The 21933-nt window shown below is 40.4% G+C and overlaps 1 protein-coding gene across 4 annotated transcripts in view; it reads right to left on the reverse strand.

The window, feature by feature from the left end:
- Positions 1-21933, reverse strand: part of LOC105483207 (WAS/WASL interacting protein family member 1) — a 120705-nt gene that overhangs the window by 67578 nt on the left and 31194 nt on the right. For 2 of the 4 annotated variants that reach the window (XM_011743934.3, XM_011743933.3), the window contains exon 1: positions 6343-9986. The exons of 1 other annotated variant lie outside the window; for it this stretch is intronic. The gene's annotated coding sequence lies outside the window, so the exon portion shown is untranslated. Of the gene's footprint in view, positions 1-5609; positions 6310-6342; positions 9987-21933 lie in introns of those variants that run through there. One more of the 4 variants, XM_011743932.2, reaches the window with a different exon arrangement.

Below are 21933 nucleotides of genomic sequence, written 5' to 3' on the forward strand. Positions count from 1 at the left end.
TCCAGTGACCATGTCCATTGTCCAGAATATACCTTTCTGAGATAATGGTACCCAGGCAGTTGACTTAGCATTCAGAATGTGGTTCAGGGGTGATAGAATCAGTGCTAAGGATGGTTAACCCTTCTGAGGACTGCTTAATCCATGTCATGGTGAGCCCTGATAATGCATCCCAATAGATACTTCACAAAGATCTTCATCCATACTTACCAATCCACATTCATGTCCACAAGATTCAGGACCTCTTTTCCTAGCCAATACTGGGTAACCATTGGAAATTTTCCTTTCTGCTCCATGAGGACCAGTTCATTGCCCACAACCTTTCTCCAGGTAGGATGGATTAGCTTTCTACCCACAAAATTCCAGCCATATGGCTGTGCTGTCTTCCAGGAATTACATAGAGTTCACTTTGCTGGAGTTCTGGAAGTTCCTCAAATCTTCAATCTGTTACTCCACCCCCATTAGGCAAAGATCGGGCCTCTGTAGATCCCAGAGGGGCACCTACTTTCAGATTCCAAAGTCCTTGGGGCCCTTCAACATTTCCCCCTTATGTCACCAGTGTGTAGCCAGGGGCCTTGTTCCACACCCTCTACCATCATTAACGAGCTACGGTGACCACAGACAAATCACCTAACCTCTCTGGGCCTTAGTTTCCAAATCTAAAAATAAAAGGATATAACTCTCTAAGGTCCCTTCTAGTTCGAAAAAATCCAAGATTATTTTTTACCTACCTCTTTAAGTTTTAAATGATGACAACAGCATCTTTCCTAAACTTTTCCTGAGGCCAGATGTTCCTGGCACTGAAGTAGAGGAAAAAAATAGTTTTTGAATAATCTAACATTTTTGCCTTTTAGAGGAAATTATCCTCTGGCCTTTTTAGTTCCCCTTCCCTTACAGCTACCTCCTTATGGACCCTCAAAAGAAGTCTTTAAAACAGAGAGAGGCTGAGGCAGGAGAATCGCTTGAGCCCAGGGGTTCAAGACTGTAGTGTGCCATGATTGTATCTGTGAATAGCAACTGCACTCCAACTGGAGTTGGGCAACATAGTGAGTCTCTATCAAAAAAAAGTAAACTATCCTTCCTGATTCATCAGGATCTTATAAAAAACATTGCTATTTTCCAAATTATTTTTCTTACATAAAACCTCTTAAACAGTTTTATTCTGATAACTATGCTTATCAGCCTTGACTTTCCTCTGTTTTGCAGGGAAGGTTACTAAATGCTCTGGGGAAGAGGAATAAAAAGCTCAGAGCCAGGGCCAGGGAAGGAAGCATGCTGTCCATGTAGGTAAATTCTGCCCTGAGCTTTCAGAAGGTGATGGGCATGAAATGGTAGAGGTTAAAGTGGCGAGTGGAGAGAAGAGGAAAAGCAGAGGGAAGAAGAAAAAGACTGAAAGCATATATTGTTCGCTTAGAAAAAAGAATTTTAGGGGAGGCCTGGTGGCAGTTCAAGAATGTTCACTTAGTTAGATGACTTCTAAACTGGAACTTGCCTAAGAAGCCACACTGCAGGGAGGAGACGGAGTTGGAACTGCAGTTCTCTTCCTTTAGCAGCCCCTCCATCCAGCCTTCCGCATAGCAGGCTGGTGAGGTATTGAGCAGCCCCTCTATTGGCCCCACACCCAGTTTTCAGAAATTAAGTTCATTCTACAGGTCTCTAAAGGCTTCAAGGAAAACCAAATCTTTCCATTGTTGGCCTGGAAATCAAAGAAGATACTCCAAATCATCACCATTCAATAAAGCAGTGACTTACTGAAAGAATTACAGTTTACTAGCAAACCCCCCAAATGAATCTCTATGTTTAATACATGCTTAACCTCCTAGTCTGAAGATAGCAGTATTCCAAATAATTGTAGGCTCCAAGATATCACTTAGTGACTTCTAATTTAGGAAACATATGCCCTAGAGAATTCCTCCCATTATACACACACACATACACACATGTATATTTGTATGTGCAAACATATATCCTACATAATAAACGACTGTTTTAAAGCCACACTAGGTTACAAAACAATACAATGAGTTAACTTAAACTATGTCATATTAAAATCTGGGCATGAACACAACTAGAAAGGAAGCCTAATTCATACCAGAAAATATCAAAACAAAGTCTGGTAAGTATCTAGCTAGTTAGACAGTCTCAAAGCAGTAGCTTCTCATTAGCATTGAGAAATAACAATCTGAGTGGTATGTGAATACCTACTGTGGAACTGGTACTGGATGTTGTATAAGCTGGGAACAGATGCCTCTTAAATTCAGTTTGTTGCACTATGACAGGGTTCTACTTTAATGACTCATCTTTTCCCAGTTTATTCTTTTCCAGGAAAAGCTTTCTATGCACTTGCATAAACAAATGCAACTCTTCTTGTCATTTTCTAGTTCCTTTTTTTGGGAGAAGGGGACACTTAGAGCTTTTTTTTAAAATTTAAACAGCACCAACCTTCTGACTGATGAAGAAATAGAGGGAAATTGAAATGGGAGAGTAAAAAATCAATCAGGCATATAGGCAATCCCTTCCCTGGTAACGTTACAGAGTATACATTAGTATTCATGATATTTTAGTTAGGAGACAACATCTCCAGCAAAAGAATCACCACACAACACTGTGTCAGGCTATCACATCTTTCCTACCACTTCCTTGCACAGAATCTGTAATCCAAACACCTACCATGGCCACCTCTCCAGAATGGCCCCACTGGTCTTGCTCCTTTTCCTGGGACAACAGCCCAAGTCCCCTCTGCATCCTTACTGCTCAGAAGCAAGACATGAACATTTTGTTTGAGGCATTCTTGAAGAAAAAGGATGATGATCTTGTAATATGAGGTATCTCCAAGTTTGTGTTTTGGGAGGGAGAGTGGTATAAGAAGACACAATTGCTGGATAATTCTCAGAAGCCAAACATAGAATTACCTATGATCCAGCAATTCCACTTCTGGGGACATACCAATGGAACTGAATGCAGGACCTCAAAGAGATATGTGCAAACCCATCTTCAGAGCAGCACTAGTCACAACAGCGAAAAAGGAGAAGCAGCCTAACTGTCCACTGATGAATGAAGGGATACAAAAATTTGATATATACATACAAATATGTTTGGCCTTAAAAAGGAAGGAATGTTTGACACGTGCTAACAACATGGATAGGCCTTAAGGACATTACGCTAAGTGAAATAAAGCAGAAACAGAAAGACCAATACTGTATAATTCTACTTATATGAGGTACCTAGAGAAGTCAAATTCATAAACACAGAAAGTAGAATGGTGGCTACCAAGAGCTGGGGGAAAGGGAATGGGGAATTATTGTTTAATGGGTGTAAGTTTCAGTTTTGCAAAATAAAGCGTTCTGGAGATTGGTTGCACAATATGAATATACTTAACGCTACTGAACTGTACACTTAATGGTTAAGATGGTAAATTTTGTTATGTGTCCTTTATCACAATTAACCCCGCCCCCCCAAAAAAAAACCTATAGTTCTTAGTATTTCCCAATATGATGGTGATAACAATAATATCTTACAAATGCCCGGGAACTTCTTTCAGAGAAATCCAGAGAGCTGGGCCTCCAGGTTTGTTCATGCCAACTCAAAACGATACCAAGGATGAGTTCAGTTGTAAAAGTTGTACTTATCAGAGTTTAACTTTCTTTTCCCCACTAGCATGAATGTTTGGTATATATCACCATTTATCCCTCTGAAACCAGGGTCACCCAGACATCTGTCTGTGGATGTCGACCCGCAGTGCCACTCTGGTATTATCTGGGATTCAGGGAGGAGAGGCCTGCCTATGTTGAGGAAAAAGAGAGATTTGTGAAGTCAGCCTCATTCATCTTCTACTTAGAGAGTTAAGGAATGTGTCCATACTGTTCCTCCCTACAAAATTCACGATTTTTTCTCCAGATTAAAGGTGACTTCACCTCTTTCCACTTTGACGTTTAAACTCAACTCAGTATTCAACTTGGCAGTCATTCCTATCTAAAAATTACACAAAAGATTAATACTCCAGGTGCTCTCTACCACCCAACAGGATCTGTTACCTTCTGCCATTCTGGGTCTCCACTCGTTCTGTCAGAACCTGGGGATCAGAGGTTTTATATAATGATGGCACTTTATAAACCATTTTTTGCATCTCAAACACAAAGGAACACAGTGCAGAGAATGTGGAAAGATGGGGAAGGGGCTGAGAAATAGGAAAGAATAAGGACCCACAGAAGAAATACAAACAGCTTTTGGAAGGATGCATTTACAAAAATGACATCAGGCAGCTGGGTGCAGTGGCTCACGCCTATAATCCCAGCACTTTGGGAGGATGAGGCGGGCGGATCACCTGAGGTCAGGAGTTTGAGACCAGCCTGACCAACACGGTGAAACTCCATCTCTACTAAAAATACAATACTAGCCACGTGTGGTGATGCATGCCTGTAATCCCAGCTGCTTGGGAGGCTGAGGCAGGAGAATCGCTTGAACTGGGGAGGCAGGGGTTGCAGTGAGGTGAGATGGTGCCATTGCACTCTAGCCTAGGCGACAAGAGCAAAACTCTGTCTCAAAAAAAAAAAAAAAAAAAAGTCATCAGGCCCATCTGGAAAGTATTCTAACAAAATAAAAAGATAAAAAGTCCCTTTCCACTATGAGCAGCAGATTTTCAGAACATAAGACTTCTGGAACAGCAAGGCTGTACAGCCAACTAACAAAGCAAAACAAAACTGAAAGAAGAGTTCCTTTGAGGAATGTCCAGCCACTGCGAAGTTGTAAGCCTCTTCCTGGTGCTCAAGGGCAGTACCAGGTACAAGAGGCCTTCCTACTGCAGTTCCCATGTGCATGTCTCTTACAAGCATTTGTGCAAAGTGCTCCAACCAGCGATAAATCTAATCTTCCCTCCATCCCCCCACACCCGTCGACAATGTGGGCTGGCTCTGTCAGAGCTAGCACAGGGTTTCTGAAAACACTAGGGCTGATATGTCTAGCTTAGAATCTTCCCTTATTCTCTGTCAGCTTCCTCTCCATTTTCTTGCACAACTTGGTAGTAAAATGTGAAAAAAATGTGGCAATTGGAAGACAGAATCAACCATGATTTTTCTCTTTCATCGCTGTTCTAGTTATTTGGCATTACTGGAATATAAACAAGTGAGTCCAGGAGCCCCTCACTCCTTCGTTGTTTATCATACAGATACATTTTACAACACTTTGGGCTGGAATGAAGACATGAAACAGGAAGTTCCTGATCTTGCTGTCCTCTCCTCCTTATCCTCCCTGTCTCAGTTAACACATTAACACAGTCAAAGAAGCCGTCTAGTATGTTTCCCAAAAACACCCAGAAAGAGCTCTGCAGCCTCTCTGGCTAACCCGTCCTAGAGCCGCACAGCAGTCCAATAATGTAGGAACCTCCTTCTCTTAACTCAGATTTGAGACGTTTTCTTTTTCCACATACAGGTCTGAAAGCAGCAGGCCACTGCGTAATGAAACTATCCCTCACTGGCCTCAGGAGGAATAATCTTGGGCCCTTTCTGTTTCTGGACTGCTGCTTCCCAACCCACTAGCCATCTTTCTGGCTCTTTTGCAGACTCTTCTCTAGGAAGCACAAGGCTGAAGACATAAAGCTCTCGCAACCGTCACACCTCACGGCCTCTTCAGGGCCTGCTTAGCTTTTGCTCTGGGCTGTGCCTGCTTCTTAAACTCTGGTGCCGGGCAAAGGATTTCCTCGTCTCATGTTTAAGCTGTCCCTACTGCTGCTTCTCTACTCCTGTTTTGTGTTAGTAAAAGAAGGAAGGAAAGAAAAGGGGGAAGGAGGACAGTAGAAAAAATAAAAAAAGGAAACTTAAGAGTTTATAATGACATGAGATATTATATTAACATTAAATACAAGCCAAAAGATGAGTTTTATGAGATGAAAATTCCACAAAACAACAAACTTTTGCATATAACCTTGCAAGCACGTTTTTATGCACAGTTTTTCTGTATTTTCTAACACCCTTTGAATGCCCCACACGTCTGCAAACACAGGCTGATCTGTCCCATTGCACATTTACACTAACAGGTAAAAATGACAAGAGGCCTAGCTGAATTCCACGAAATAAGTTATTTAAAGAACATCTGAAGTTTTGTTCTTTCAGAAGCAGAGAAGTTCTAAAACACGGAAGCAAGAGATTCTGAGAATTTCATTTTCACCATAATGGCTCAATGTTTGTTCCTCTAACAATGTGCAGTTAACAGCTGTGCGCTGGCTCTTACATTCAAAGCCAAAAAGCAAGTTCTTCACATTAGAGAAATCATTAAAGACAGTTCAAGGAAAGAGAATTAGGTATTTTAGAGTGGCTATGAAAAGTTTTCCAGGGGGGAAAAAGCACTAACCTGTGTTGTTTTAATCTGCTGAAAACCACCAAGTTCTCAAGTTCCCCTTCTGTCTTCTAGCCAGTTTCCTGTAAATGTTGCATGTGACATTATACTTCCTCACTGCACCTTCTTTGACTCGCCTCCCTAACTGGTCAGAGGCATGTGATAAGATCAATTTGCTGCTTGCTTCACATGGGGGTAACCCTGTGTCTGCGGAAATGATTGTCTCCCCCAGCTTGTTTTGAGTGTTCCCAGGACACAGGTAAAGAGGAGATAAGCCAGGGGGAAGTCATGCCTGGACTCCAGGCACTCCTGACTCCAGAGGAAAGTGAAGGGGGAAGGGAGAGATAGTCTTGAGCCCCAGGGCTCAAGGGCTCTTGAGGCTGGAGTTGAGCAGCTGAGAAGGGGCAGAGCGCTCACAGAGGAGCCTGGGGCTTGGGTGCTCTGCTGTCATTAGGTCAGCCCGTGGGAATGCCACCCTCAGGGCAGCTGAGGAAGGGCCCTTGATGGTGCTGCACCCAGGATGTCCCCACACTCCTCTCTGGAGGGCACCACCATCAAGGGAGCACACTCAGGCCTTGGTTCATATTTCTGGATCCTGCATCAACCATGGCTACACACCCTGAATTTCCTGGGACTCTCTCAAGTTCACATGTGGTCATGCTGTCAGACAGTGTGCCCCAACTGTTGGTTCAGAAAACAAAACCAATGTATTCTCAGCCTTCCAGGGCTAAATAACTGGGAGACATTTCCCTCTTGCTGACCTCCAAAATACACCAGCCTTTTGGTTTCCCTTGAAAGAGCTGGGTATCATCTTCCTCCGGAATGGAGCTGGGTTCCTGGCAGTGTGTGAGTCCTGGCCATGGGGGCTCTGATGTTGGCCCGACAAGAGCACGAGGAGAGTGCCAGCTGTGACCCTCTCTGCCCTGTACAGCTGGAGAGGCTGGAGGAGAGCTGGGGCAGGGACTAAGCAACAAGCCCAAGGGCACCATTTCTTGTTCTGCTCACTGGTGCCTTCTGTTTCTTTTTGTGATTCCCCTAGCCATCAGGAGGGTCCAAACATACTGGAATTTGTGGATATAGGAAGTTGTGTGTGGCAGTCAAATGATCTCCTGGACCAAGGGGAATATTCCACAATTTGTAAGACTTGACTGCAAAAACCCCAAAGTTGTTTCTATTTGGCTACCTTGGCATGATTGTTTTTTAAAAAATGTTTTTAAAGGGATCTTTTTTGTTTTTTAGAAAGGTAACTGTAGACATACTCCAAGTCTTGAAAATATTACCCTACAATTCCCTGATGAAGTTTTCCATGGGAGAATACTGAGTAAGGAAACCAGTCCTGGGACTCAGAACTGTGGACAACAGTAAAACCCTGAAGTCTCACCACATGATTGCACTTCTGGCTTTGAAAACACACATATCTGTTTTTACCATTTTGACAGCTGATGGCTGGTTTTCTGATTGAATTGACATTTAGATTAGACAATTGAGTCAAAATGGCTGTCCAAGCTATAGACATGGCATTAGCTTTAAAACAGGAATAATGGTAAAATTTTGCCATCTTGGAGTCAGAAATTGCAAGAACTTTGGAAAAACAAAATACTACATAGATGAAAAATGATGATGACTCAATTTGAATGTATTTAGAAGTCTCACATTCTGGGTTAAGCTGCCAGTTCCATTTTTCAACTAAGCAGCCGCATATGTTCTGCTTAAGCCGTGTTCTGTGTGGAATTTTTAAAGGCCTTAATAAAATGCTTTATAATTTTCCATTAAAATCCCTAACCTGGCTTTCTGTCCATGTTTTTTTTTTTTTTTTTTTTTTCTGGTTAGGCATTTAAAAATTTTAATACACTTTATATTTCAGAACAGTTACAGATTTATAGAAAAACTGAGAAGACAGTACAGAGTTCCCATATATCCTACGCCCAGTCTCCCGTATTATTAACTTCTTAAATTTAGTATGATACCTAAGTACCAATTAATAAACCAATAGTGATACATAATTATTAACTAAAGTCCACGGTTTATTCAGATATCCTTAGTTCTTACCTACTGTCCTTTATCTGTTCCAGGATCCCATCCAGGACTCCACATTACATTTAGTCATCGTGTCTTCTTACGCTCCACTTTTCAGGCTTTCCTTGTTTTTGACAACCATCACAGTTTTGAGAAATACTGCTCTGGTATTTTGTAGAATGTGCCACAATTGGGATTTGTTTTTTCTCTTGATAAGACTGGGGCTATGGGTTATTTGGAGGAGGTAAAGTGTCATTTTAGTCACATCGCATCAGGTATATGTACTATCCACATGATTTAATACTGCTGGTGTTGGCCTTGATCACCTGGCTGAGGCAGTGCATGTCGGGTTTCTCCACTGTAAAGTTGCTCGCTGCTTCTCCCCACCTTTCCATATCATACTCTTTGGAAGAAAGTCCTTCGGGGTAGAGTGTCTATATAAATTATTTGGGATCCTTCTGCATGGAAGATTTGTCTCTTATACACATTTATTAATGTATTCAATCATTTATTTATACCAGTACGGCTGCACAGGTATTTATTTTATGCTTTGCATTTTAATTCAACAGTACTTTATTCTGTTGCTCAAACTGTTCCAGCTTTGGCCACTGGGAGCTCTTACCATTGGTTTCTGTGCTCCTTTGACATACTCCTATCAATATTTTTTTCTGTTTTGTTTTTAAGTACTTCCTCACTTTCCAGCACTACAAGATGCTCCAGGCTCACCGTGTACAGTACCTCCCTAACTGTTCATGATTTTGGTTTCTTTTTTTGTTTTGTTTTGATAAAAGAATACAAAAATAAACTGATGGGCCTGAGAAAACATGTCTTCAATTTTAATTAGTTCTGCTCATGTGTACTAATAAAAAATTTTGTTTAATTACTTTCATAAAATTAGTCCTACCTGGCCGTGTCTACCAGCTGCAAAACACCATAATACCAAGTGAGTGGAATTCTGCACTGGCTTAATCCCAAGATACATGGCTGTGCTGGTACTGTTTTTTCCCCACATATTTTAACATTCCTGGAATCGAAGTGTGCGTTTAATGTCATGTCTTTTTTCCTCCTTACCTGTTATTAATTGATGTTACACCTTATAGTTGATGGTGTTCTGAGAATGGAGGAAATAGATCAGTCAATTACTTTTTGTTTGGACTAAGATATATAATTTATTTTCACTGATTTTTTTCCCACTGAACAAATATTTTGACTAAAGTAGTTTGATGTATAGCATGTGGAGACATTAAAAAATTCCAAGGTACATTCTACTACAAACACATTCTAACTTTACCTCAAGCTACAAATTCTCATCAAGTCCTAAATATAGATAAAATACAGATATTGATATAAATTAAAACGGGGGAGTCTATTTAATTTCATTTTTAAAATTGACATTGTAACTGTACATATTTATGGAGTATAATATGATACTTTGATACATATGTATATTGTATAATGATCCAATCAGGGTAGTTAGCATATCCATTAACTCATGCATTTATCATTTATTTATGATGAGAATATTCAAACACCTCTCTCCTGGCTATTTTATAAAATACAATATTTTACCATTAACCATAGTCTCCCTACTGTGCAAGAGTGCACCAGAATTCACTCCTCCTATCTAATTGTAACTTTGTACCTGTTGACCCCATCTTCCCCTCCCTCCCCAGTCTCTGGTAACCATCTGTTCTATTCTCTGCTTCTGTGATATCAACTTTTTTTTTTTTTTTTTTTTTTTAAGATTCCATATATGGGTGAGAGCATGTGGTATTTGTCTTTCTGTGTCTGGCTTATTTCACTTAATATGTCTTCCAGGTTCATCCATGTTGTCACAAATGACAGGACTTTATTCATTTTTATGCCTGCATGTATATATATACCACGTTTTATTTGTTGGACATATCCAACTGCATGTACTAGAATAAAAACAGACACATAGACCAATGGAACAGAATAGAGCCCAGAAATAAATTCATGCACTTACACTCAACTGCCATTCAACAAAAGTGCCAAGAACACATACTGGGTAAGAGACACTCTCTTCAATAAATGGTGCTGGGAACATTGGATATCCATATGCAGAAGGAAGAAGGAAGGTGTTCAATTCTTTTCTGGGTTTACTGACTCCTTTTGTGTTTACTCTATTACTTTTCCAAGATCTCTTGAGTCCATTATCATGCCTGAGCAACCTAATATTGATGCTGAGGGGTTGCGAGATGGAGTTTCAGTATGGCTGATGAGGAGCAAATGTGCTGACTGGTCAGCAGGCAGATCCAAAGCTCTCCTTGCTTCTGTTTTCCTACTGAGACAGACAAGTAAGTGCACAGTGGTAGGACTGGCCAGGAGTCCCCTCGCTGTGGCCAGGATTTTCTCTCCAGCTAATGAACCACTGTTATTTTGGGAGCATGATGTTTTATAGATTTTTTTTTCTTTTAAAGGACAGAGACTAATTCAACCATTTCCCACTGGCATATCTTACAAATGGTCACAGACAAAATGCCCAATCTTTTCATCCAGGAAGGCAGAACTTGGCTACTCTAAATACTATTTACTGTCCCACTCCTGTATAAAGTGTACCAAAAACTGATAGTGCCTTAATCATCTCACCAGTACCCAGAAAGGACTGGAAGAAATGCTGCACTGACTTTTTTCAGCAACCATTTACCAAGCCTGTATCCCATGCTTTGACATTGAGCTAAGTGCTTTATATACATATTTTCATTTAACTCTCATTATAATCTTGTGAGGTAGGTATTGTGATCTCCCCTTTACAGACAGAGTAATCAAGCTTTATGTGGTTAATTAACCTCTCTGGGGTCTCTTGATAAATCTGAAGCCAACATACAGGTTCAGTTCTATCTGTGCAGAGACTCAGAGCCTAACTGCTACTCTTTGCTATAGAGAGATTTACCATGCTATAGATAGAATACTAACTGCTATACTCATAAATGACCACTTTATTGAATACAGTCCTATTCTCTATTTTCTGCACATGCCTTTCACCTCAACCAAACCTAAGATGCAAGGAGGGCAAGGATAGTGTCTAATAACCCGTTATCTCAGCTTTCCATTCTCACTGCAGCAGCTCTCCTGGGGACCCTGCATTCTTGCTTTACTGTCAACTCTAATTTTCTTCTGCTTTATCTTCATTATTTCCCTCCTTCACTTTTTATTTTTTTGAGATGGAGTCTTGCTCTGTCGTCCAGGCTGGAGTGCAGTGGTGCCATCTCGGCTCACTGCAAGCTCCGTCTTCTGGGTTCACGCCCTTCTCCTGCCTCAGCCTCCCGAGTAGCTGGGACTACAGGCACCCACCACCACGCCCGGCTAATTTTTTGTATTTTTAGTAGAGACGGGGTTTCACTGTGTTAGCCAGGATGGTCTCGATCTCCCGACCTCGTGATCTGCCCATCTCGGCCTCCCAAAGTACTGGGATTACAGGCGTGAGCCACCGTGCCCGGCCTTTTTGTTGTTGTTGTTGTTGAGACTGGGTCTCCCTCTGTCACCCAGGCTGGAGTGCAGAAACATGATCATATCTTGTGGAAACCTTGAACTCCTGCCCTCAAATAATCCTCCTACCTCAGCCTCCCAAAGCACTGGGATTATAGGTGTGAGCCACTGCACCTGGCACCTCCTCCACGTTTATTATTTCCTTCTTCTCACTTTGTTTTGCTTTATTTTATTTTACTAGCTTCTTAAGTCACAATCTTATTTTTTCCAGTCCTTTTAAATAAAAGCCTTAGCTTTAATTAAGTGTATTTTTAGTCCTATTCCACACATTTTGATGCATTATATTCTCATTGTTAATTTTTAAATAGTCCATAGTTTTAGTATTGGTTTTCTTGACCCAAGGATTATTTAGAAGGATCATATCTTAATTTCTAAGTGATTAGATGGAGGTGGGAGCAGTAACCATCTTGTGTTAATTTTCAAGGCTACTATACTATTATATGTGGCCAATACACGTCTATTTTTTGTTAACTGAACATCTTCTTTGTAGTTGAGTATTTAATCAATTTTTGTAAATGCTCCATGGTCTTTTTAAAAAATTGTGTGGATGTCCTAGTTGTTGGGTTAAGTCAATAATGATAATGATGCTATTCAAACATTCTGTTCCTATTTATTTTGTCTACTTGATGAAATACTGAAAACATTTTGTTAGTCTCCCACGATCATGATGAAAAACTTCATTTGTATTTTAAACTTTTTTATTTTATTTTATTTATATGTATTTTGTGTGTGTGACACACAGTCTCACTCCATTACCTAAGGTGGAATGCAGTGGTGCAATCTCAGCTCACTGCAACCTCCGCCTCCTGGGTTCAGGCGATTCTTGAGCCTCAGCCTCCCAAGTAGCTGGAATTAAAGGCACGCAACACCAAGCCTGGCTAATTTTTGTATTTTTAGTAGAGTCGGGTTTTGCATGTTGGCTATGCTGGTCTCGAACTTCTGACCTCAAGTGATCCACCCACCTTGGCCTCCCAAAATGCTGGTATTACAGGCGTGAGCCATCATGCCTGGCCTGTATTTTTATTTGTATTTTTAACAGATTTTTCAGTGCTAGGATACTCAGTGCATAAAGGTTCATTAATGTTAAATCCTCTTGTTGGATTTGTATTTCTTATTCTATGTCTCATTTAGTATTTTTTTTTACATTCTATCCTACATTTATAAATATTAACATTACTGTCCTGATTTTTGTTTTGTTAGCATTCACTAATCTATCCCCTCTTTTCATCCTTTCTGTGTTATTTTGCTATACATATGGCTCCTAAATACGGTATATAGCTAGATTATTTCTTTAAACAATCTGAGAGTTACTGATTTTTATTAGAATTTAACCTAGTCACATTTATTTTTGTTTACCTTATTCCTCCAATTTTATCATGTGTTTGGTTATATTATTTTCTTCCGGTCTTTCCCCTCTTTTCTTGACTTCTTCTGACTGATCATGCTCTTAATTAGTATAGTACCCTCCACCCCAGCTGTGTATGTGTTTTAATATGTAATGGTTTAGAAATCCTATTTAATACTTTTTTAAAGAGATCAAATACATGTGATCCTTCTTCATAAACATCAGAGAACTACACAGTAGGACTCTATTAATAGGTAAAGTCATTCTGTTGTTTGGGGAAATGTAGTGGTAGGTTCATGTTAATAACAATAATTATATAAGGGCGTTTAATATTACATAGGCATCAGAAATCTTTCTAAAAGGGTACGCTGTCAGGTATCCATATACACTCCCCACCCCCTCCCTATATGGAGGACTAGCTACAGCTTTCACAAATAATGTGGGTAAGTGTGGGGTAGAGGCAGCAAGAAACCCACTGGCTGTGACGTAACCAAAAACATCCTGGGGACTGTTTCAGAAAATTTTGGACTCTGAGACATGCAGGCAATCTGTGGATCTACAGAGGTATCTGTAGAAGACAGCCTGTCAGGGTGGGTTTCCTACCACCTCATTTCCGGTCACTAAAAGCCATCATAACTAAGGAATCTGTTCTAGATTAGGTGATGTCACAAAAAATGTAAACATTATTGCTAAAGAGTTGAGGAACTCAATTGAGAAAATAATGTTGCTAGACCTGAGTTGCTAGCCTCAGAATGGCTAGAATTCTGAGTTTCCTAATGTCTAATTCAGAAGGCACAGTAATAAATGAGAATTCACAATCTTTTTTTCTCCTCTTTTAAAAAATGAAGTAGTTTTCAATTTTTAAAGCTTTGATATCACTGGAAGGGCATGAGGGAAATAGGGAAATTTTGGCCATAAAATACAAGTATTGTTTGTGTGGTTTTTTATATGTGTATGTGTTTGAATGAAAGTTAACATTAAAATTCCTTATTTGATTTTTCATAGAGAAGCCTAGAGTAGAGAGGGGAAGGAATAGAGATAAAGGTATAGCAAGTAAGACCTGTCAATCACTCGATTTACTGAAATGAAATCTTGGTTTGGACCACGAGAAAATGTGGTAAAATACCTTAAAGGAGTGTTTCTGTTTAACAGTACATGTTTAAAGAAATCAATTTAGCCTAAACAACCCTTTGAGTTAACTATTATATGTAATCATCATTATATTACAAATGGGGAGATTAAGGTTCCAAGAATCGAAGAGATTTGCTCAAGTAAGTAAACAAGTGATATAACTGGAATTTGAACCCGTTTCTGACTATAAGTCAAGTGTCATTTCCAGTACATACCATAACTGCCTTCTTGTTGTTCTATCTCTGAGAAAAATTTAAACCCATGCACACCACATGTGAGTTGTGCAGCAGGTAATTGTGGCAAGGCATGGTCTGTGCTTTACAATGTACGTCAAATGGTCTAGCCAGACCCCAGGGCAATTGTTTCTAAAATGACCCTGGGGGATTTTTGGAGTATTATGTCATGCGAAGCCTCTCCTCATTAACAATCATGCAAAAAGCCAGCAAACACTGTTTCTGACCCTTGGAACAGCTAAAGGAAGTTGAAGTTGAAAGAAAGTTCTCTTGCTGGTAGACTATACACTGGTACATTGTTCATACCGTTGTGATGTGATTCTTCTAGGTCACAGTTTTCTCATCTATAATATGGAGATAACTTTAGAATTATTCAATGTGTATTCAATGTGAGTATTAAAAGTGATGCTGCAAAGAGTTTAGCCACTGCAGTGCATAAACAGTGGGTACTGTTACTATTGTAGGTAGAAAATTTTATTCTCCGGAAATCTATATTGGAATTTCCCACAAGAAAGACAACCAGAGTCAAGCAAATAACTTTTTTTCTTTCTTTTTTTTTTTTTTGAGATGGAGTCTCATTCTGTCGCCCAGGCTGGAGTGCAATGGTGCTATCTCGGCTCATTGCAACCTCCATCTCCCAGGCTCAAGCAATCCTCCCACCTCAGCCTCCTGAGTAGCTGGGACCACAGGCGCCCACCACGGTACCCAGCTAATTTTTTGTATTTTTAGTAGAGACGGGGTTTTGTCATGTTGCCCAGGCAGGTCTTGAACTCCTGGGCTCAAGCAGTCTGCCCACCTCGGCCTCCCAAAGTGCTGAAACTACAGGCGTGAGCCACCACACCGAGCCATGAACTTTATTTCTGAGGGTGTTTTGCATGTAGGAAATAAAGGATATTCAGGAATCAAATGGAACAAAGCTGCAGATTATCCCAGAGAGGTACAGTGTAGTCAGAAAGCAGGATTGGAAATCCATTAAGGGTACTTTGAGCCTGGAGTACATACTTTCCTAAATTTGGTAAAGCACATACTTTCTTAAATTTGGAAGAGTGAGAATATTTGTGTCTGATCAAAAATAAGGAGGAAAGCTGAGGCGGGAGGATTGCTTGAAACCAGGAGTTCAGACTGGCCTGGGCAACATAGCAACATCTTGTCTCCAAAACATTTCTTTAATAAATTAGCCGTACACAGTAGCACACACTTGTAGTCCTAGCTATCTGGGAGGCTGAGGCTGGACCCTTCAGGCCAGGAGTCCGAGGCTGCAGTGAGCTATGATTGCACCACTGCACTCCAGCCTGGGTGACAGAGTGAGACACTGTCTTTTTTTTTTTTTTTTTTTTTTGAGACTGAGTCTCGCTCTGTCACCTAGGCTGGAATACAATGGCGCGATCTCAGCTCATGGCAACCTCGGCCTCCCGTATCAAGTGATTCTCCTGCTTCAGCCTCCTGAGTAGCTGGGATTACAGGCGAGCACTACCACGCCCAGCTAATTTTTGTATTTTTAGTAGAGACGGGGTTTCACCATGTTGGTCAGACTGGTCTCAAACTCCTGACCTTATTATCCACCCGCCTTGGCCTCCCAAAATGGACCCCATCTAAAAAAAAAACACAAAAAAAGGCAGGAAAACAGCATGTGAATTACATCTCCAAAATTAAAAAAAAAAATGAGGAAAGCCTTATGGCTAATGAGAAAATATGTAGATAAGAGAGATAAAGAGAGGTTTCAGCAGAAGCCATGAAGGTAGGTAGAGGAAAAGGTGGCTACAAAGAATTTTGGAGAAACTGTTTATGTAGCATAAAGCATAAAACCCTTAAGCCACGCCTTTCAGAAAAACCTAAAGAGATAGGTTATTCTTCAATACTTCTGGGATTGGGATATGTTTTGTTTGAAAGAGACTCCAGGCAGAATCTGGTCCAGGCAGAATCTGGACCATGTGGGGTCTCAGGATTCATTCAGGTTACAATTAGAGGGTGGGTTACATCCAGCTAAGCAACATCAAATCTAACCATGTGTTAGTCACATTTTTTCTGGATTATGATTCGGATTTTGAAATGGCCGCAGACAGGCTGACATACATGATTCTGTGAAGGAAGCAGACTTACAAAACAGAAACCTCTCTCGAGATTTTATTAATTAGTGACAGTCCTAATGAATGGGGAACATTATATGTTGTATAGCAATATCTATTATTTTCTTTGCCTTCAATCAACTTCCAGAAATAAGGTTGGTGCTCTGGGTGGTGCCTAAAGTAGAACAAGGGTGCTATTTACTAAATTACTATCGCATACTTCTTAATGATATAAGCAAGGTAACATAATATCCACCAATTAACTTCCAAAGACAAATCTGCATACAGAAGTGATGAGCCATCTCTGTGTCTTAATAACATAAGTGTGTTTACTGAAATATGTCTCCTGAACATTTTGTGTAAACTGCATTTTAACCTTTGGTGTACTGTGGAGCATTAATAACACTGACGTAAGTGGAGGGAGAATAGGAGTTAATGGAATATTGCAGTGAGTTGATAATGGTTTTTAATAAACTACTTCTTTTATTATTGACAAATTAGCAACATGAACTGTAATATTCATCAAAGCATGCTGAGATTTCTAGTAACTAGGTTTTATAGGCATGAAACTCTCCCAAAGCAACAAAGAATATACAGGGGGAAAATAGGTTGTGACCAAGTCCAGTGTGCTATGGAATGTACAATTAGATGCAAGAATTTGGCTTTTAAAAAATGCATCTAGCCTGATTAAAAACAAGGAGTTAGGGTTATAAAAACAAAAACAAACAAAGCAAAGCAAACCCTCCCCCCTTGTCATTAATGACAAACTGCCTTGGGCTATCCAAATTATTAAAAAAGAATTTGGTTAGGAATTCCCAACCAATGTCAAGATTACATTTCACATTTGTGCAGCTTGCATAACAGGCACATTTAACTTACATAAATCCAACTTTTAATGCTTGAGGGAGAAGGAGAAAGAAAGTAATTTAAACAGTGATGGCCATTTCCCCCACCACTCCTCACAGTGACTGTGTCCCAGAGTATCCTGAGATGACAGACATGAATCTGCAGGTTCTTCTTCAAGACTCTCAGTGTCATCATCAGGCCATACTAGGGGTGATTCCAGCCTTTAAAAATACATGTGTTTCACATACTGAGCTCATAAATGGCAGCTAACTACTTCATCTGTCTATTGGGTACACACACGTATACATTTCCTGTGTTTTATTATGTTTGAGACAACTTTAAAACCTTTCTGGCTGGGGAGAGATTGCTCCTTCTGGGGCTAGTCAACTCTCAGAAATAACAAGGGCTCAGTCAGGAAAATGCTTTTGATATGCAAACTAATCAATCCAGAGTCAGCTCTCCCCTATCTGGCCCATATACCCCAGGAGACAATATTCCTCTGCCTTGGTAATCCCAGGGCTAGGTGTCACCCCTATAGTTTAGAGCCTGCTGAAGTTATTCAAACTAGCCAACCTTAAACTGTTTTCATCCTGCCCTGCCTTGCCTTTCCCAAGGAAACCCCAATAAAAGCTCTGGCCTAAATGTTCCCCTTGTTCCCGTTTTCTGTCTCCTGACCACCCTGGTGTCTTTCCCATGTGGCCCTACGTTATGTGCTGTGCCTTTATATGTAGGACTCGTAAGCACAATAAAAGTTGTTTTCCTGAGCCTCTCCTGTGTCTTTTCCCAGGGCTACTCCTGACTGACCATCACAAAAAAGAATATAGAACTATCTGAAAGTCAACCAAGGAAATAGTAATCAAGAATAATTCTGTATAGATGTAATTTCTACTTTATGCATGACTGTAAACCTTAACTTCACTGAACTAGATGAAGTAAGACTTTATCTCCACATGGTTCCTCCAGTCCTGACAATAACAGACCAGAACCTGTGCTGTTGCAGTGATCTTAAGGCTAAGTAAGTTCTAAATCATCCTTCTTTCTGAGTAGCCCTTCCAATGTGTCAGTTCTCCTTATGCCAAACTGATGAAGTAAAGGTGAGTATTTGGGGTTTTGTTAGCACTTATGGCAGTGAGCACCTCAGAAAGAGGTGTTCTGTCCCTTGGCCTTGGTTCAGGGGACCTCCTCCTTCTAGACCCTCCCAGGTAGAGCTGTGCCCCCTTACTCTACCACTGTGCCAGTATGGTCCACTAGACATCCTCCTCTACATGTCTGTCTCATTCTGGGTGAGGAAAATGGACTGGCACCTTGCAGGTGTTTCCTGAATGAATGAAAGATGACTGACTCCCAGCAACTGAGAACAGAGGAATCCCTCATTCTCAAAATCTGCAGTTTAGTTCACCAGTTTTATAAATGATCAGTTCACTCTGTGTACACACAACATGTAAGAGCTTCAAAATTTTAAAATGCTGATTCAGTCTAAATTAACCTGTTTGGTAATTTACAGTTATAAGGCAAACACTGGGATATGAAACCACCTTTGTTACTCCTCCTATAAGCTCCTGTATATGGAGTTGTTTCCTGGACCTTCTACTTTCACTGAATCTTAAGACCATCCTGACTGTTCCTCTTCATGATGATGGACTCTCTTTAGCTTTTCAGTTTTCTTTTTAGTATTAAACAGTACATCTCCGACAATATTTTAAACAGAAAAACAGGTATCTAAACAAGATAGAAAGTATTTGACAAACAGAAAGCATCCAATCTATATTTCTTCATCCCTATGCTACGGACCCTTGCTCTGATTCAATGTGCACATGAGCTCTTTCAGAAGGCTGGGCAGTGAGGAATGCCCAGGCAGGTGCCTGCCATGAGAACCTGCATGTGATCACTGCATAGCTTGGATGAGACCAATACCATGGTGAACTTATGTCTACAGAGACAGCCCTAAAGACTGGCATCACACGTGCTGTGGATTTGCCACCCCTAATCTAGGAACACAACTTTTGATTCACAGGGAATTGGCTTCCACATTGCTTGTTGGGCTTTTAAACCAGTGAACGGAAAGAATAAAAAGTTTTCTCCATGCAACTTCTCGGAAGAGATCTGCTCTGTGATCTGCAATGTCCTGACGTTCAAACTTCTAACTCAATCATCTGTGGAGACCGTTCAACTGATTCCAAGTGGAAGTACTAAGACTGTCATTTCAGGTCAGCTGCTTCTTAAGCACCAGCTACCTATGACCACAAGAGTCTCATCTTCCTGTATATGCTCAGACTACTTTGCAAATGCTCTTTGTAGCACAAACTACTAGCATTATCCATCAACCTAAGATAATTATTACCTTAAGTATTTACATGAATCAACACTATTATCTTTTTTTAAAAAAAAAAAGTACTTTTTAATGCACTAATTCATCATCACTGAGAAAAGTTTTTTCTGCTTCAGAATGATAACACTGAGTTACCACTACATGAAAAACAATAGTAACATACCTTTTCAAGCACGATATAAAATTGCAGCAGAGCTTGGTTTTGTTGCCTTTCACTCTGGGTCCCAGTTCAATAAATATCTGTTAACTGATTAGCGAACTCCCCAGTGTTTATCTTGTATGGAAAAAAACTAGCAGTAATAGAGCACACTTTGATGCAACCAAGTGGTTCTCACAATCAAGATCTTACAAACACAATGATGTGTTATATGGTAACGACCCAAGCTATAAAGCCAAACAACTTTGTTGGATGAGTGCTCCAGTTATCTATTGCTGCATAACCAAATGACCCCAAAACTCAGCTAGATAAAACCACTACCATTTCATTATCCTCATGGATTCCTGGCTCAGGAATTCTGAAATGGCACAGTGGAGACTGCTATTCTCTGTTCCATAACATCTGTGGTCTTAGCTGGGATCACTTGATGAACTGGGGGCTAGAACACTGGGGCTGAATAATCCACTTCCAAGAAGGCTTCTTATGTATATGCCTGGTATAAGGCTAGGAAGGATAAGGGATAGACTCAACCAAGACTGTCATCCAGAGCATTTACATGAAGCCTTTATGGCATGTAGCTGAACTTCTTATGTGGTGGCTCAAGTCTTAAAATGCAAGTGTTTCCAATGAACAAGGCAGAAGTATGGCTTTTTATATCTTAGCCTTGGAAGTGACACAGGGTCATCTCTGCCATACTCCATTGGTCAAAGTAGTCACAACCTCTCCCCCATCAGATTCAACGGGAAGGGCCACAGGCCCACCTCTCATTGTGAGGAGAGTCAACGTATTTACAATCATGTTTTAAAATACCTACAGTAAATCTTCAGCCTCTTGTTGTCTGGTGCACTAACATTTTGAACTTGAAATTTTTAATGATAAGCCTGTGTGCTTACAGAATATGAGCCATTAAGTGTCTGCGATTAAATTTCCAGAAAATCAGCTTCTGAATTGTGGGAGGCCACAGTCCCAGGCAATATAATGCCTACATGGGCGTTACGTAAATATTAATTTGGAATAACAACAAAGGATACAACTGGTGGAAAATCTGTTGTCTATCTTTGGCCAAACTTTAGTTTTTTCCTTTGGTGATTTTTCCCATCTCCATTAAGGCTATATAGCAATCAGATGCCCGAGGTTAAATTAAAGCATTTAAGGAGCTAGGAACCTTAGGCGGAAATAATTTAAATTTATAGAGCTAACCAATAGGCTTGAGGTGGCAAACTCAAACTCCTACCACAACCAGGCTGGTAGAGGAGTAAGTGTGGCTGGGGTAAGTTAGTGGAAGTACTGGGGACTGAAGTTCACTGGAAACACATGCCTTTGCCTTAAGGTATGTAAATTCCATTAAAAAAAAAAAACAAAACTTCATTTTCCAAAACTGGCCTTTGAATCACAGCTTATGATCCTTAATTTAGATTAGGTGGTGGGTATTTCCTAGATTTATGGTTCTTTGCCCTGCTTCTATTGGTCTGTTTTCCACTCCTCTATGAGATTGGTCTGTTTTCCACATCTCTAAGAGAAAATAAAATTCAATATATAATTCTGCAGCTAATAACAAACATATAATGAGAATGTACTATGTCCAAGTGTTGAGCTAAGTATTTTATTTAATGACCAGTAGTCCTTTGGGGTGGGTATTACTGGGTCCATTTTAGAAATAAGGAAACTGGGCTTCAGGAAGGTTAAATTAACCTGAAAAAGGTCCTAAAGCTAGTAAGTGGCAGAGATTAGGTTCATACTGAGCTATGTTTGCCCCCAGCACCTATGCTGTTAACCACTCCATGTTAGAATACGGTGCTTTGGATGAATGTGGCTCCCCTAAGGTGAGTGGCCAACAAGCAGGGGGCCTATCTTTGCTGACACTTCTTCGGGTGTAACCCACCCAGCTACTCTAATTTTGGGATAGAAATGGAGTTTACCTGCGTCAGTGAATATACGGGGATAGTACCTTTTACCTAGGAATCCTGTCCTGG

This window comes from Macaca nemestrina, chromosome 11 (assembly GCF_043159975.1).
Source record: "Macaca nemestrina isolate mMacNem1 chromosome 11, mMacNem.hap1, whole genome shotgun sequence".
Lineage (NCBI taxonomy): Eukaryota > Metazoa > Chordata > Mammalia > Primates > Cercopithecidae > Macaca > Macaca nemestrina.